Consider the following 18,582-nt stretch of genomic DNA (forward strand, 5'->3'; position numbering starts at 1 on the left):
ATTTTAAAGTATTTGATATCTAAGAACAATCATCCTCCTAATATAGAATATTTGATAATATTATGTTTCCTTTATCATAATTGTTATTAATTTTATTAAAATTAATTAAAATTAATATTGAAGTAGTAAGAAAACGGGTACGGGTATGACTAAGAGATGATAGTCCTTACCCTGTACCCGTACCCGGTGGAGATGTGAATGAGAATGAGACAAAATTTTGATACCCGTTGAATTTGAGTATAAAAACGAGGATGTATTTGTTTTTTACGGGGATAAGTATGAGATAACGAAACAAACCCTCGTCCCGCCTAGTTGTCATCCCTAATACCCAAATTTTTATATTGGATATGAAAATGAGGATGTACATATTCATCCTATCTTCGTTCTCATACCAGGCCTCATATTCAACTCTTCTCTCATCCCAGTCCTGATTTAAATTAATAAAATATTCATAATTTATTATGTAGTATAATATATCTATAACAACATATAGAGAGGATATACTCTTTTGTGTCCACTTTTCGTTATTTCAATTTTACCCTTAATTATTATTTTAAAAATTAATTATTTTATAAATAGATTACTGTTATTCTAAAAATCTCTTTTATCCTTAGTAGTTAATTAAAAAACTTCTTATATGTACATATTTTATTTTCTAATTTTACATTTAATAACTATTTTAAAAAGTAATTGTTCTCAAATTTGTATGAAAATTAAAAAATGTGAACATATAAACACAACAACGTCTGTGTGTTTGAATATATATATATATATATATATATATATATATATATATATATATATATATATTATTCTTAGTCTTTTAATTGTATAACCTTACTTTTTTTAGTTACATATTTCTTTTTCTTAATAGAATTTAAAGAAAATGAGAGTGAAAATACATTTGAAATATTTTAAATTTGATGATCTGTTTTCTTTTTATTATTATTTTTTTTAATTTTTAAACTTTATCAATTTTATTTCATTAACTTTGAAAATTTTATAAAATTTTTGGATTTTATGAAATTTTATTTGTTATTATAATTTAAAGTATATATAATTATAATTATAAATTCTTTGTAAATACTTGATATTAAAATATTAAGAAAATAAATATGAATACAGGCACAAGTGAATACAGTAAGGATAAAAATGAGGCAAAAATTTTATATTCATTTAATCTAATTATGAAAATAATATTAATTTTCTTTTCTTTGGAATGTTTACGAGAGACTTGTCCTGCTACTACCATGTTAGTTTGACCTATATTTGGTCAAATTATTTATTGATTTTTTATTTTTGATTTCTATCGGAAACAGAAGGAACTTAGTTGATTTTTTTCTTTTCAAATTATTTTTTACAATTTAGAAAAATAAATCAAACAAAATAAAAAACTCATTAATTAATAGTTCTTTCCAATTTAAAAGTAAATATTTTTGATAAAGTCTTGGTAAATAATTTCATTTTTCTTTATTTCCGTTCTTAAATAAAACTATAACAACTTAGTCATATATCCTATTCTCCCCAATAACCTATTATTTCTACCAAAACACTGAGATAGGTAACCATCTTCTGCAGCGACACCTTGCCCGCGTTCCTTTCCAATTTGTCCCGCATCACTCAAGACAACTTAGTCAACTATTCGATGCAATGGAGTCATTGCAATCATGCTTAAGTGTAAATTTTTATTTATATTACTCACTAAAAGCCAATTTCGAATCCATCTTCATGTAGAGATCGTGGCTACTCTTCCCCCGTGCACTGCGTCGCCAGAGGGTGGATGGAAGGCAGTGATATGTCTCCGGCGTCAAAAGCAAGACCGATACAACCTCCTTGAAAGCAAATGCAGCAAGTAAGGACGCTTTATTTCAATTAATATTTCAGAAATGCAGGATTCCTTCACGTTTCCAATATCTAAATTCCGAAATATGGAAGATTAGAATGATTTTTTAGAATTAAATTCTAAATGTATGTCAATTGGAAATGAATTTCCAAATTTATATTTTTAGTTATGAACTCTGTTTGCATCAGATAAAGTCTTACTGAAATGAAAACAGAAAAAGAAAAATTAGGATGTGCAAACAGCAAAAGGGGTGCAATACCACACGGCCTTAATGAAACTTTCTATTTGATTGAAAATAGTTTGTCTTCCCTACGGTGGCATTGGCATACCTATTTTTTTAATAAGAAAAAAATATTACATATAGTTAAATATAAAAAAATCCTAGCAGGGGCAACTGCCCCCACCTTGTAACGCAGATCCGTTTATTGTTGATCATATAGGGTTTTTAGTATGTTGAAATGAAAAGAAAAAAAAGAGAAGTAGTAGTAAATTTGAGATTGGTTGATGATTAAAAGTCTTGATTACATCAAACCGCCCTTAGCTTGTATACAAAATGTGGAATAACTAACTTTACCAGAGGGGTTTAGTCAGTGTGTGTGTTCTGCCTTTGGTCATTTACCAATCCTTTTTTATAGTGTAGTATCCTTCACACTCAGGTACATCTTTCTTAGTTTCCTCCGAAGCCGTGAAATATGCACACCGGTTTCCTTCTCTAAATTTTCGTGAACTTAAGGACCGTAAGTATAGTAAAGCATTCAAATTAAAGGTATATGTGGCTTCTAAGGTTTGTAGCTTACTGCAAAGAAAATATTTGAATGCTTATTTGACTCAAACTAATCAAGGAACCCAGACGAGGATGGTGGAATTATGAACAGAACCACCATCCCATATTCAAGGAAGGCCTTGTCCTGATCCTGGCTCAATGCTTTGCAAAGGCATTCTCAATGCCTAACTAACCTTTCTAATTATACATTTAGTGATGGGGATATGGATACTTCCCATCTACTATTTTAATTGGTTGTGCCATATAGTAAAATGTTTCAGCAGGCTTCCGTTTTTCTGGATTTTTAACTCAATAGGAACCCCATCTTTTGTTTTACTTCAAATAATCTCTTTGTATGAACTGAGTGCAACAGTGATGTCGGTCACGTATTACCTTCTTTGGAATAAAAAGGAGTATGACTTGATTTTTTAGTGGACAGGAAGAAATGACCATTGTTTCGATAGAGTTTTTCACGCATAAGATAAATGATCAACCGCATGATCGGTAATAGAAAGACACATAAGATCAAGTATTAGGTGATGATAAAGTCTTGGCCAAAGGGACTATCCACACAAACCCAACATATAGGAATATATAAAGTATAACTGAGACATGCGCAGTATTTACTAGGATTTCACCCCATAAATCTAACTTAGAAGTTAAGATCCAAGATCACGTAAAGCCTTGTCTTACAAGAACCATATCTCTAGAGGGAATTAGACATATCTGTGGGATCATCATCATTTTAGAAGGTTTCACTTTAAACGCTGTTACTTAAAGTGACTACTTTTTTTTGCTAGAACAACCATGAAATCCATTCTTTCAAGCCCATGCACGAATGCCTTTTTAATTCTAGAATTACTGTCAAAGTTTTTTTTTTTTTCACATAAACAGTATCCAATTTTTATTCATTTAAGACAGGGAGGTATGTTCACTAGCTGCTAGGGCATCAGTGCCACTCTCTTCTTCCTGTACAAGCTGATTTATATGGCATTGAAACCCGAAAAGGGATAATGAAAAAACGAAAGCGTGTATTTAATATAGCATGGTTAGCCGCAGTCTATGGTATATCCACTAGTGCAAACAAGTGTGGTATGAAATTGAACTATTTATCAATAATTTATTGCCAGCATAGGAATGGACTAATAATCAATGATTTTACAATTGCTTTCATAACGTTATTTAAACCACAATAGACTGACAACAAAAACTACAGAAAAAAAAAACAAAAGAAAGGTTGAAAAATCTATCATAAAAGCAGCTACATACTCAAGACATTTGGGAATTGATGACTGCCTTGAAGTGCTCGATACTCTATCTGGCATCATCAATCTTCAACTGGGAGAAAACGGAATCCACAACACTATCGGATTCATCACCCCTCACAATGGTATCATCCGCTTCACTCAGTGTGGAGAGTGAAGGAAGACGCCGAACATTGGGCAGTTGAAGTGATGCAGAAACACTACTTGAACTATCCTCATACGGGTCTGTCTGAATTGCATTTGCACCTTTCTGAAGCTGCAGCGCATACTCCAAGTCCCACAACACATCGCCCATGGTTGGCCTATCAGAACCATCTTCTTGCAAGCATTTTTCTATCGTCTCACTAAATTTTCTGAGTGAGTTTTGATCAATTTGGTACTTGATGGAAGGATCGATGATCTCTTGGAGTATCCCCTTGGTTTTGCAAAGCAATCCCCATTCTGCCAAGTTTATCTGATCTCTTGGAAGAGTTGGGTCAATCACTGCTCTTGCACACAACACTTCCAAAAGAACTACTCCAAATGAATAGACATCAGATTTTTCTGTCAGCTGTTGCGACCTGAAATACTCAGGATCAAGATACCCAAAAGTGCCTTTAACACCAGTGGTGACATGAGGTTGAGTATCAGGAGGACCTGACCTTGAAAGACCAAAATCAGCAACTTTAGCAACATGGTTCTCATCAAGCAATATGTTTGTGGACTTTACGTCACGGTGAATGATTCCCCCAGCTGCTCCTTTGTGAAGGTAATGAAGACCCCTCGCAGAATCAATGCAAATTTGAAGCCTCACCTTCCAGGACAAGCTTGGCAACTTTGTATTATACAAATGGTCCCTGAGTGTCCCTTTTTCCATATATTCATACACCAGAATCATCTCGAACCTCTCATCACAATATCCAATTAAGGAAACAAGGTGCTTGTGGCGAATCTTAGACAAAACCATGATCTCTGTCTGAAATTCTGGAAGGCCTTGACCTGACCCTGGCTGGCTTCTTTTCACAGCCACTGTCATGCCATTCTTGAGGACTCCCTTGTAGACGTTGCCAAAACCACCCTTGCCAATTAACTGACTTGCGTGGAAGTTCTTTGTTGCCAGTTGAAGATCAATCAAGGGTATTTTGAGACCTAGGTTTATGTTGGGAAGGGGAGAACCGTGACTGGTTATATCAGTCAATCTGCTGTGAGAACTCCCTCCAGCATTAACGGGGATTGGCAACCAGTCCGAATTCTCAACGGGCTTTTCCTTCCTCATTTTAGAACGCCAAAGAAAGCCAAGTAGCACCACAACAAATACCAATACTAAACCACCGAGAACTGAACCCAGCAACACAGGAAGACGATTATGCTTGGAACCGGGTTCCACCAAGTCAGGAGGGACAGAATTTGATGATTCAATCACTTTCATTATTTCTAGCCCGTTTAAAAATGCATCCTTTATGTCAGCGGTTCCATTTGGTGTTAGGCTGACCTTAATATGTCCAGAGTTATCAGATTTCACCACGAAATCATAATAATAAGGGGCAGGCAACTCGTTAGACACGTTTCCGTCATTATTTACCTGTATGACATGAGCGTCATAAATGGAAAGATCGAAATATGTTAGGCCAACTTGTGAACTGACATAGTCACAGAAATGAAGCCTAAGGAAATGATCTGTGCTGTTGTCCACCGGAAGAGCCCATGTTATGTTGAAAAGTCCAAGGTCTCCGTCAGTGGAAGAGATGTTTCTAGTCTCCTTAGCAGTTCCGTACACCTCGGATGGCGCAGTATAACTAGTTGCGTTTGGACCATCGGCGTCATCACCTACACGGGGCACGATTTGACCCTGGTAAGGGGAACGATTCTTGGCGTTTTCCGGATAAGTGAGATATATATCATCAGGAATCCAGTTTCTCAATAGAATATCTTTGGTAGTTTCGCCACCAACATTAAGTCTGTGTTTGGTCTCCAACACCCGAGAGTACAAACCTCCGTTGAGGGGAGATGTACCTCCAATTGGAGCGAAACGCGCCACTTTGTTGGATATGAGATGGAGGGGTAGTACGAACAGTTCTATGGCATTCACAAACGCAAACGATGATTCCAGAGGTCTGAAAGTTATTTTGATACTGGGGGTACTGATTTCCATGAAAAACTCTTTTACTAAAGCAGAGTTGTTATTGCTGTCATTTCTACCATTAAAGTTTTGCAACAACCAGAAGCCAGGAACTGAAACGTTGAATCTGGCAGAGGAAAGATTACTCGGGGAAGAGAAAGGGAAGAAATGGAGGCGTACCAGGTAGGTGCCATTTGTATCGATGTTGAACTTATACCAAGAATCACTTCGAAAAATCCTTGCTGTTTGGTAAAGAGGAGAAGGCACCGATGACTGATTCGTTTCTGTGTTACTGCTGTTAAAACTGGTTTGAAGGGTTGATTCAGCAACGTAAGCCTTGCCACTATCAGTAACACTGTTGCCTGACCCACAATTGATGAAGTAGTTATCTGGGACGTTGTAGCCGAGTGAGGAGAACTGCAGTGATAAGAGCTGAAGAAGGAAAAGAAGTGGTATACAGCGAGAGTGTTGAATTATTTGGAGCTTAGGAATCTCCATGGAAATATGGTGATTGGGGCTTAGTATCTGCTATGATTATTGCATCTTTTGAAACTAGAGTATGTGGACTTGAATGAACACGGGACTCAAATGGGAGGAAGACTTCAGCACAGGTCAAGGCGTCAGCTTTGATTTTTCTTCTTATTTCCTCTTTTTTTCCCTTTTTTTAATTGTGAAGTGGATTTATCAACTACCGGAACTATTAGGGCCGTGAAAAAGAAGATTGAGAAGTATGGTTGACGTTGAGATGCTTGGTTTGAAACTTTCCATTACTTTTGTCTTCAAGCAATTGCCGAAGGGCGCATGCATGGATACTTACTGTTGTAATAAATAATTAAATATTGCACTGAAGCAACTACAAAGGGTTAATAATGCCACAAGGTAATAGAGTACAGATATCTCTCCCGAATGATAAAAATTTTCCAATGGTCCACTGCCACCTATTTTGTCCTGATTCTCTTGAATACATCATAAGTCTAAAATTCCAAAAGAAATGTCACTGTTAAGGTGTGAGGTAAATAAGTAAACTAAAAAAAACGAAAGAGAAAACGTGTTATCTTAAAAAATTATTTGTTTATTCGTTAAAATATAATTGCACAAAAGATTTGCAAAAGGGAAAAAAGTACATGGTTGATTTGCAAATTATTGTTTTCTGTGTTTTATTAGGCTTACTGTATGATATATATATATATATATATATATATATATATATATATATATATATATATATATATATATATATATATAATTAATTTAATACACTTGTCTTATTTAAGAATAAAAATAAAGTTACATGCAGAAAAAAACGAAGGTTATACATAATGCTTGGACCAACTGGACCGCCTCATGTTTTGTTCAGCATAGTTAAGCATATTTAGAAAAATAATTTATTAATTTTTTTTTCATCCAGTAAAACATTTGGTATTCCGGTATGATTGGAATTTAATAAAAAAATTAATCCTATTTTTAGTTTAAACTGAAAGTTAATATAATTTTCATCTCTAAAATTAAAAAAGAAAAGTTCCTTAATTTAAAAAAAAAATAGTCTATGAATATTAACTATGGGGGACTAAAATGTTATTTAAAACATTTTTTTTGTTGTAAAGCAAAGTTGAGGAATTGAAATAATATTTAAAAAAAAAGACTAAAATGTTTTTTAACTTTAAAATGCCAAAATCGGATTTACAAATTTAAAGGGTTAAATATCTAATTAAGTCTGAAAAGTTACTCATTCACCCTTCAGGGATACCTAATTTTGGTTGAGATTAGAAACATGATAGTTGCTCCTTTGTCTTTTTGTTTTATATTGTTTTCTTGTTATATTATTATCTTTGTTATTATCTACTTTCCATTTGTTAGAAGTTATAAAAATATAAATAAAATACTATCATGAGGTTCCTAATCCTTTTTATTAATATAAAGATAAAAAAATAGCCATTATAAAATGAATTAAAATAAAAACAAAATTGCATATGGAGCGTGTGTTACAATTTTTTTTTCCTGATGCGAGTTTTCCGCATGACCAAGTTAACGAATAAGTTGATGCAAGGTTGTCTTCGAGACAAACTTAAGCAAATTAGTAATAAAAAACGAAGTAAAAGATTTTAAAAATTAACAAAAATATAGAATAGTTCAAAATGATACTCTAAGATAGGGTTTATGAACCAATCGGATTGGATCAGCTTAATTCGATTAATTTTATAATAAGTCAAAAAATTATTAATTCGGCTCAAATCACAGCATGAATTAAATAAATTGACTAATTAAATTAAAAAAATAAAAATCAATAACATTTTTCCTCAATAATATAATGACATTAAAATATTTAAATAATTAATCAATATCAAAGGCTTAATCTCTTCAATTCAGTATTTCATTTCTTTAATGTAGAAACTCGCAATTGAAACTCACTTGACTTTCCTCTTAAGTAAATCGGATTAATTTAACTTAGATTATTCTTCAACTTTTTCAATTGAATTCGATTTAAATTTTTAAATTCATTTTAACATCTCAAAATAGATGGTCTAATTCCTGTCTTTGAAGGTGCCTTTAACAACAATGGTGACATATGGTTGATCATCAATAGTACCTGTCCTTGACAAATTTTAAGCCTCTGCTTCTGAGACAAGCTTGACAAATTTGTTTTTGCACAAAGAGTGTCCCTTTTACCATATATTCCTAAACCAATATTACCTAAAAGCTTTCCTCTCAGTACGTTATTAAGGAAACAAGGTGCCTCTCTCACGAATTTGGGACAAAATCATTATCTGTTTACCATTGATCATATTGGGACTTTGGGATCTTGGAGTGGAAAGAGAAAATAAAAAGTTTCAAAATAAAGATTGGTTGATGACTTGGAGACTTGAATTTATCCATATAAGAGACTAATATGTTAGAAGTCGTACATCAACTAGAGATAAGACAATTTCATAATATATAAGTGTAGTACCGGATGTTTAGATAAAATTTAAGGAGTGCCAAAATAAAATGTTAAGTATGTTTTTAGATCCTGAATTTTGATGCCAAATTGAAATTTGCCACCGTTCAAAACTTTGATACATTTTAATATGCAAACTTTACAAATGTATGAATCTAGTCCTTTAACCCAATTGGGTTAAACTTTCTTGACACGTCAAACACGTTTCTAGCAGATATTAAAGCTAAGACATGTTTGACAATATAAACAATTCAAATGATAACATGAAATGCATTTGACACTTTAAAAATGTTTAACCTAATTGGAATAAAAAAATTATATCCATTCATTCTTTAAATTTAGTAAAATAAAATGTTAAAATTTTGGACATAGACGAATTTCAATTTTGTGTTAAAACTTCGATACTAAAGGCATACTTAAATCCAAGATAAATGTATAAAAGTTTTAAAGGTATCAATGCATAAAATACATTAAAATTAAAAAGAATTATCTATCTATCTATCTATCTATCTATATATATATATATATATATATATATATATATATATATATATATATATACATACATACATACATATATATATATATATATATATATAAACAAATTGGTTGGCATGACTCCCTTATCACTTAACTAAGGTTCGCCATTGTATAAGTGTATGCAAATCTCACTTTAAAAAGTAGTTTTGTGGGGTTGAATTAGACTTAAGTTCATTTTGTAATTTAGTAACAAAGTCATTGGTTAAAATCTATTGTAGCGAGATTTGTGTTTCTTGAATATTCATTAGACCATTTGTAGCACTCATAGATACAACCTTAACTCAATTATTTCCTAATAATTATTGTACTTCACAAGTCACATTAATTTGTTGACCAACAATATTTCAACCCTTAACTATTAGAACATTGTAAATATTATGCATCTTACCGGAAGAAAGGCTACATCTAGTACTAGACCAATTATTTGGTCAATATGTCCCAGATTCTTTTTCGTTTCAAATAATAAGTTAAAAACAAGAAAAAAGTTGAAAAAAAAATCAATAATTAATTACATACTCAAACAATATTCACTTTACCGAATGTCAACAAAAATTGTACCCGTAAATATTTGTGTGTAAAATCCATGATAGATATTAAATGGATATATTCAATGAATATTCAGGAATAATGGATACAAGTATTTAATTACTCATTTAGAACATATAAGAGTATCATGGTATCTGACTCATGGATACCTACCAACCACCGCCAATAAATAGTAATAAAATTTATTTAAGTACTTTTTTTAAATTCAAGTGACTAAAAGAAAATTACTAATAAAAGAAATATTAATCATGAAATAATCATTTAAAATTTGGATACATTTCTATTTTTTTTATTTAAACCTTTGTAAAAGGTTAATTTTTTAAAATATATATTTTGGCACAATTATTTTAAATTTATTTTTTAAAAAGACCAAATTAATTTACATTAATATTTTATTAAGTACTTTGATTTTTTTTTTAAATATTTTAATTTACATTTTAAAAATTTAATTATAATTATTCAATTACAATCTTCAAAACGTAAACGACGAGACAAGGTAGGGACGGGTTTCTTGGTCTCATACCAATCCCCAAAGAAAAAATTAATCTCTATATCCATACCCAAACTCAACGGATATCAAATTTTTGTTTCATCCTCGTCTCCACTAGGTAACAAGTATATACTTGTACCTAGAGATGACAAATAAACTTGTCTTCGTGGGTATTGTCCGAACTCGTCCTCGTGTTGACGGGGAATCCCTGCATTGACTGGGTATGAGTATTGGTATGGGGAATCCCCAACTTTTTCAATTGGGTATGGGGATGTACATATCCTCGCCATAATACTCGTCTCCGTCATATCTCCGTCTTCGTTTAAATTATTAAAATATTCATAATTATATATATATATATATATATATATATATATATATATTTCTATTTTTTATTTCTTCTAATTATTTTGTTTGTCATGAAACTCATTCGCATCTCTAATATATTTTTCATCTTATCATAACCTTTATATAATTATGTTAAAATGATGTATGTGAATTAAAAAAAATTCATGTCACACATTTGAATATTTTTATTATTTTTTATTATTTTTATTTATTTTATATTTTTCTTTCACATGAGAATGTTTAATATTCTCAATTTAAGTGTTTAATAGCATAAACATTTCATTTACTAGGTAATATAAAAAAATTACTTATTATTATTAATTTTTGTTTCATTTGAAGAACTTTTGTTTCGTTAAAACAATTTGCGTTATTTCTCAACCATTGAGTATGTATATATGTTGATATTTGAAAAATTTTCTTAGATGTCTAAGGTATTTTTCATCTTATCATACCCTTAATTATACATTTGTTTTTCTTTGTGCGATTTCTTTCAATAGTCTCTCAAATTGTTTTTAAGACACACATTTGTTAATTTGTTAATATTTTTATTTTTTTGTTTATTTTCATCATGTACAATATTATTTCGATATATTTTTTCTAATTATTTTTTATTTTCTAACTCATTATCAATCATACTGTAATTTTTCACTATAATTGTATAAATAAATTTTATTTACTACAATATAAAAATTTAATGTAATTGCCATGAATATTTTTTTATCACCATCAACATACCTTGAAGTTCAAAAGATACAAGATCTATGCTAAAATTTTATTATTATGTTTATTATTTGTTCTTTGCATCATTTTGATCAAGTGATGTATTATAAATTTTATTTGTGTATAAAAAAGAGATTCATTACAATTTTAAAATTGAAGTAAACAAACATTTAAAATATATTTTAATTTGAATATTTGTTTTCCTTTTATATTTTTAAATTTTATCAACTAGGTTTCATTAATGTTTGCAGTTTATAAATTTAATAAATATTTTGGTTCTCATGAAATTTTATTTGGTATTCTAATATAAAATGTAAACAATTATAATTTATTTCAAAGTATTTGATATCGAAGAAACAACCATAATCTAATATTGAATATTTGATAATATTATGTTTCCTTTACTGTAATTTTTTATTATTTTATAAAAATTAATTAAAACTAATATTGGAGTAGTAAGAAAACAGGTACGGATATGGGTACAAGATTATACCTGTTTAACCGGTGGGGATGGGGATGGGACACAAGTTTGATACCCGTTAGGTTTGTGGATGAGGATAGATTTTTTCTACGGGGATGGATATGAGATAGCGAAACCTGTCCCCACCTGCCACTTTGCCATCCCTATTGATACACGCTTTCTTACTATTTCAATATCAATTAATTAATTTTTATAAAATAATACAAAATTATGGTGAAGGAAACATAATATTATAAAATATTCAATATTAAAAGGAGAGTTGCTTCTTCAATTTCATATATTTAGAAAGAAATTATAATTTTATACATTTCAAATTAAAATAACAAATAAAATTTTATGAGAACCAAAACATTTACTAAATTTACAAATGTTATGAAACCTATTTGATAAAATTTTTAAAAAATATAAAAAGAAAAAAATATTCAAATTAAAAAATATTTTAAATGTCGATTTACTTAAATCTTTTAAATTCTAATGAAATCTCTTTTTTTATAACTAATTAAAGTTATAATAAATCACTTGATCAAAATCACACATAGAATAGAACAAAGATTAAACTAATAATAATAGATTTGTAATTTTAAAATGAATTTTTCATCTTTTAAACTTCAATATATGTTGGCTGGAAATAAACAAAATTCATATCAATTACATTAAATTATTATATTATAGTAAATGAAACTTATTTATACAATTATAGGGATATAATTACAAGTATAATGATGATTTAGTAAATAAAATAATTATATAAAAAAATATCAAAATAGTATGCTAAATGATAAAAATAAATAGCAAATAAAAATATTTAAAAAAAATAAATGTGTCTTACAAAAGCTTGGAGAGACCATTGAATAAATAACTTGAGACACCATTGAATGAAATCACAGAAAAGAAAATAAATATATAATTAAGAGTATGATAAGATGAAAAATATCTTAGAGATCTAAGAAAAGTTTTTAAATGTCAACTAAGTCGATGGTTAAGAGATAATGAAAATTATTTTAGCGAAACAAAATAGTTTTTCAAATGAAACAAAAATTAATAATAATAAAATTAGAGATGGCAAATAAACCTGTCCCCGTGGGTATTACCCGAACCCGTCTCCGTTTTGACGGGCGGGGAATCCCTGCATTGACTGGGTATGGATATGGGTATGGGAAATCCCCGATTTTTTCAATTGGGTATGGGTATGGGTATGGGGATGGGGATATAAATATCCCCGCCATAATACCCGTCCGCGCCATATCTCTATCCTCGTTTAAATTATTAAAATATTCACAATTAATTAAGTAACTATATATATATATATATATATATATATATACACTTTCCATTTTTTATTTCTTTTAATTATTTGGTTTGTTATGAAACTCATTCGCATCTCCAATATATTTTTTATCTTATCATAATCTTTATGTAATTATGTTAAAATGATGTATGTCAATAAAAAAATGTATTTCTAACATTTGAATATTTCTATTATTTTTTAATATTTCTATTTATTGTATATTTTTCTTTCACATGAGAATGTTTAATACTCTTAATTTGAGTGTTTAATATTATAAACATTTCATTTACTAGGTAATATAAAAAAATACTTATTATTATTAATTTTTGTTTCATTTGAAGAACTTTTTTGTTTCGCTAAAACAATTTTTGTTATTTCTTAAACATTGAGTATATATGTTGATATTTGAAATTTTTTCTTAAATCTCTAAGATATTTTTCATCTTATCATACCCTTAATTATACATTTGTTTTTCTTTGTGCAATTCCAATAGTCTCCAAATTGTTTATAAGACACACATTTGTTAATTTTTTAATATTTTTATTTTTTGTTTATTTTCATCATGTAGAATATTATTTTAATATATCTTATCTAATTACTTTTTAGGTTTAATTATACATTTGGTCCCTATTTTCGTAGCAAAATCTCAATTTGGTCCCTCTATTTGTTTTTGTCTCAATTTGGTTCCTTCCGTTAGTGATACAGTAACACCGTTAAAGGGGTGTCACGTGTCAGTTTTTGGAATTTTGGAATTTTTTTATTCTTTATTTATTTTTTTGAATTTTTTTAAAAAATAAAAAATTTGCCATGTGTCAAGCTGTCGTGTCGTCGTGCCACGTGGTAGTGACAAAGTGATGTGACAGTGACAGTGACAATGACACATGTCACTTATATGACAGGTGTCATTTCCACTTTCTCAATTTGGTCTCTTTATTTTAAATTTTGTCTCAATTTAGTTCCATTTTTGTAAAAATTGAGCAATTTTGTCCCTCTCCAAATTGAAATCAAATTTAATTTCTATATAAATGTACACAAATATTTCTATCAAAATTGATATTTCAAGTAAATATTTTTAACAAAATTAAGTTTATTTAATTAATATTTTACATTGAACTTTACTTAAACTTGTTTTAAAGCTGTTAATAGATAATAATGTTAATAAAAAAAATCATAAATTATATTAATATTTTATTACATCATACTTTAATATTATTTTTTATTTGAATTTATATTTCAAATAATTGTATATTTTTAAAATGTGTAAATTTCAATAATTTGTACACAAATGTTTGAATTGATGTAAAAATAACAATTATAAAAATTTTAAAAATAATTTTAACTAATTCATGTAACAATAAAAAATATATAAATTTAAAATTTGAAAATAATTTTAAGTAAAGTTGAATGTGAAACACAAATTTAAATAAACTTAGTTATATTAAAAATATATAATAAAAATATCAATTTGAATAAAAATATCAAATTTAATAAAAATATTTGTATAATATTTATATAAAAATTAATTTTTGTTTCAATGTGGAGAGAAAAAATTGGACTATTTTTAAAAAAATAGGAACTAAATTGAGACAAAAATTAGAATACAAAGACCAAATTGAGATTGAGGAGATGACACCTGACATAATATTGACATGTGGCATTATCACTGCCACATCACTATGTCACTGCCACGTGGCACGACGATCGTTTGACACATGGCAATTTTTTTTTAAATTCAAAAAAATAAATAAATAAAAAATTCAAAAAAAAAATTCAAAAAATCCAAGAAGTGATGCGTGGCTCCTCAATTAACGCTGTTACTGTACTTTTTAGATTTTGTTATAAAAATGGGGACCAAAGACATAACTAAACCTATTTTTTATTTTCTAACTCATTACAATTATACTTTAAGTTTTTCACTATAATTGTATAAATAATTTTTATTTACTACAATATAAAAATTTAATGTAATTGCTATGAATATTTTTTTTTATCACCATCTAACATATATTGGAGTTCAAAAGATACAAGATCTATGTTAAAATTTTATTATGTTTATTAGTGTTTATTATTTATTCTTTGCGTTATTTTGATCAAGTGATGTATTATAACTTTTATTAGTGTATAAAAAAGTGATTCATTAATACCCATTTACAAAACAATGAAACAAGTGATGTATAAAATGAAACTATTTATTAATAATTTATTGCAAGCACGAAATTTACTAAGAATAATAAGTTATTTTACAATTGCTTTCGTAACGTTATTTAAACAACAATAGACTGACAACAAATTACAGAAAAGAAAAGCAGAGGTTGAAATATCTATCTTAAAAGCAACTTCCTACCCGAAACATTTGGGAATAGATTATCAATCTTCAACTGTGGGAAAGCGTAATCTACAGCACTATCGGATTAATCACCCCTCACAATGCTATTATTTGCTTCACTCAGTGTGGAGAGAGAAGGAAGACGCCGAACATTGGGAAGTTGAAGTGATGCAGAAACACTACTAGAACTATCATCATACGTCCCTCTCTGAAGCTGCAGCGCATACTCCAAGTCCCACAACACATCACCCATGCTTGGCCTCTTACAACCATCTTCTTGCAAGCATTTTTCTATCGTCTCACTAAATTTTCTTAGTGAGTTTTGATCAATTTGGTCCATGATGGAAGGATCGATGATATCTTGGAGTGTCCCCTTGTTTTTGCATAGCAATCCCCAATCCGCCAAGTTTATCTGATCTGTTGGAAGAGATGGGTCAATCACTGATCTTGCACACAAAACTTCCAAAAGAACTACCCCAAATGAGTAGACATCAGATTTTTCTGTCAGCTGTTGCGACCTGATATACTCAGGATCAAGATAACCAAAAGTGCCTTTAACACCAGTGGTGACATGAGGTTGAGTATCAGGAGGACCTGACCTTGAAAGACCAAAATCAGCAACTTTAGCAACATGGTTCTCATCAAGCAATATGTTTGTGGACTTTACGTCACGGTGAATGATTCCCCCAGCTGCTCCTTTGTGAAGGTAATGAATACCCCTGGCAGAATCAATGCAGATTTGAAGCCTCACCTTCCAGGACAAGCTTGGCAACTTTGTATTATACAAATGGTCCCTGAGTGTCCCCTTTTCCATGTATTCATAGACCACAATCATCTCGAACCTCTCATCACAATATCCAATTAAGGAAACAAGGTGCTTGTGGCGAATCTTAGACAAAACCATGATCTCTGTCTGAAATTCTGGAAGGCCTTGACCTGACCCTGGCTGGCTTCTTTTCACAGCCACTGTAATGCCATTCTTGAGGACTCCCTTGTAGACGTTGCCAAAACCACCCTTGCCAATTAGCTGACTTGCGTGGAAGTTCTTTGTTGCCAGTTGAAGATCAATCAAGGGTATTTTGAGACCTAGGTTTATGTTGGGAAGGGGAGAACTGTGACTGGTTATATCAGTCAATCTGCTGTGAGAACTCCCTCCAGCATTATCCAGAATTGGCAACCAGTCCGAATTTTCAACGGGCTTTTCCTTCCTCATTTTAGAACGCCAAAGAAGGCCAAGTAGCACCACAACAGATACCAATGCTAAACCACCGAGAACTGAACCCAGCAACACAGGAAGACGATTATGCTTGGAACCGGGTTCGACCAAGTCAGGGGGGACAGAATTTGATGATTCAATCACTTTCATTATTTCTAGCCCGTTTAAAAATGCATTTGGTATGGGAGCGTTTCCATTAGGTGTTAGGCTGACCTTAATATGTCCAGAGTTATCAGATTTCACCACGAAATCATAATAATAAGGGGCAGGCAACTCGTTAGACACGTTTCCGTCATTATTTACCTGTATGACATGAGCGTCATAAATGGAAAGATCGAAATATGTTAGGCCAACTTGTGAACTGACATAGTCACAGAAATGAAGCCTAAGGAAATGATCTGTGCTGTTGTCCACCGGAAGAGCCCATGTTATGTTGAAAAGTCCAAGGTCTCCGTCAGTGGAAGAGATGTTTCTAGTCTCCTTAGCAGTTCCGTACACCTCGGATGGGGCAGTATAACTAGCTGCGTTTGGACCATCGGAGTCATCATCTACACGGTACTCGATTTGACCCTGGTAAGCGGAACGATTCTTGGCGTTTTCCGGATAAGTGAGATATGTATCATCTGGAATCCAGTTTCTCAATAAAATATCTTTTGTTGTCTGGCCACCAACATTAAGCCTGTGTTTGGTCTCCAGCACTCGAGAGTACAAACCTCCGCTGTAGTGAGATGTACCCCCAATTGTAGCGAAACGCGCCACTGCGTTGGATATGAGATGGAGGGGTAGTACGAACAGTTCTATGGCATTCACAAACGCAAACGATGATTCCAGAGGTCTGAAACTTATTTTGATACTTGAGGTATTGATGTTCATGAAAAACTCTTTTACTAAAGCAGAGTTGCTATTGGTATCATTTCTACCATTAGAATTTTGCATCAACCAGAAGCCAGGCACAGAAACGTTGAACCTGGGAGAGGAAAGATTGGTCGAGGAGGAGAAAGGGAAGAAATGGAGGCGTACCAGGTAGGTGCCCTTTATATCGATGTTGAACTTGTACCAAGATTCCCTTCGAAAAATCCTTGCTGTTTGGTAAAGAGGAGAAGGCACCGACGACTCATTCGTTTCTGTGTTACTGCTGTTAAAACTGGTTTGAAGGGTTGATTCACCAACGTAGACCTTGCCACTTTCGGTTACACTGTTTTCTGACCCACAATTGATGAAGTACTTATCTGGAACGTTGTAGCCGAGTGAGGCGAACTGCAGTGATGAGAGCTGAAGAAGGAAAAGAAGTGCCACACAGAAGCAGTGTTGAATTTTGTGGAGCTGAACAGTCGCCATGCAAAATGGTAATCAAGGTTTAGTTTTGCGTATGATGTTGCATCCGACGAGAATGGCATGGAATTCCAAGCAGAGGAAGAGTTCGACACGGGTCAAGTTCTGTGTCCCAAATTATAGCATTCATGAAAATGAAAGTAGAAAAGTCTTGCCAGAGAAATTTTAGAATTACGAGTCCTTTCAACATTTATTCCAACAATGAAAGGACATTTAATAATATGATTTATAATATATTTATAAAGGAAAATTAACTATTGACAAACCTTTTTTTGACAAAGTTAACAAAGTATCTAAAAATGGAATTAACAAACTTAAATTTTTATTTTTTAATTAAAATAAAATAATAAAATAATACTATTTTACCAAAATAAGAAAGTTTGTCAAAAAC

The 18,582-nt window shown here is 31.0% G+C and overlaps 2 pseudogenes across 1 annotated transcript; both read right to left on the reverse strand.

The window, feature by feature from the left end:
* Positions 1-3,696: 3,696 nt before the first annotated feature.
* Positions 3,697-6,710, reverse strand: LOC114177831 (putative receptor-like protein kinase At5g24010 pseudogene; annotated as a pseudogene). Its single transcript, XR_014993831.1, has one exon. The product of XR_014993831.1 is annotated as a putative receptor-like protein kinase At5g24010 pseudogene (transcript).
* An 8,780-nt stretch (positions 6,711-15,490) lies between these two features.
* LOC114176641 (putative receptor-like protein kinase At5g24010 pseudogene) lies at positions 15,491-18,291 on the reverse strand (annotated as a pseudogene).
* Positions 18,292-18,582: the final 291 nt, after the last annotated feature.

The sequence above is a fragment of the Vigna unguiculata genome, chromosome 3 (assembly GCF_037176805.1).
Source record: "Vigna unguiculata cultivar grain cowpea cultivar isolate G323 ecotype 2 chromosome 3, ASM3717680v1, whole genome shotgun sequence".
NCBI classification, from domain to species: domain Eukaryota; kingdom Viridiplantae; phylum Streptophyta; class Magnoliopsida; order Fabales; family Fabaceae; genus Vigna; species Vigna unguiculata.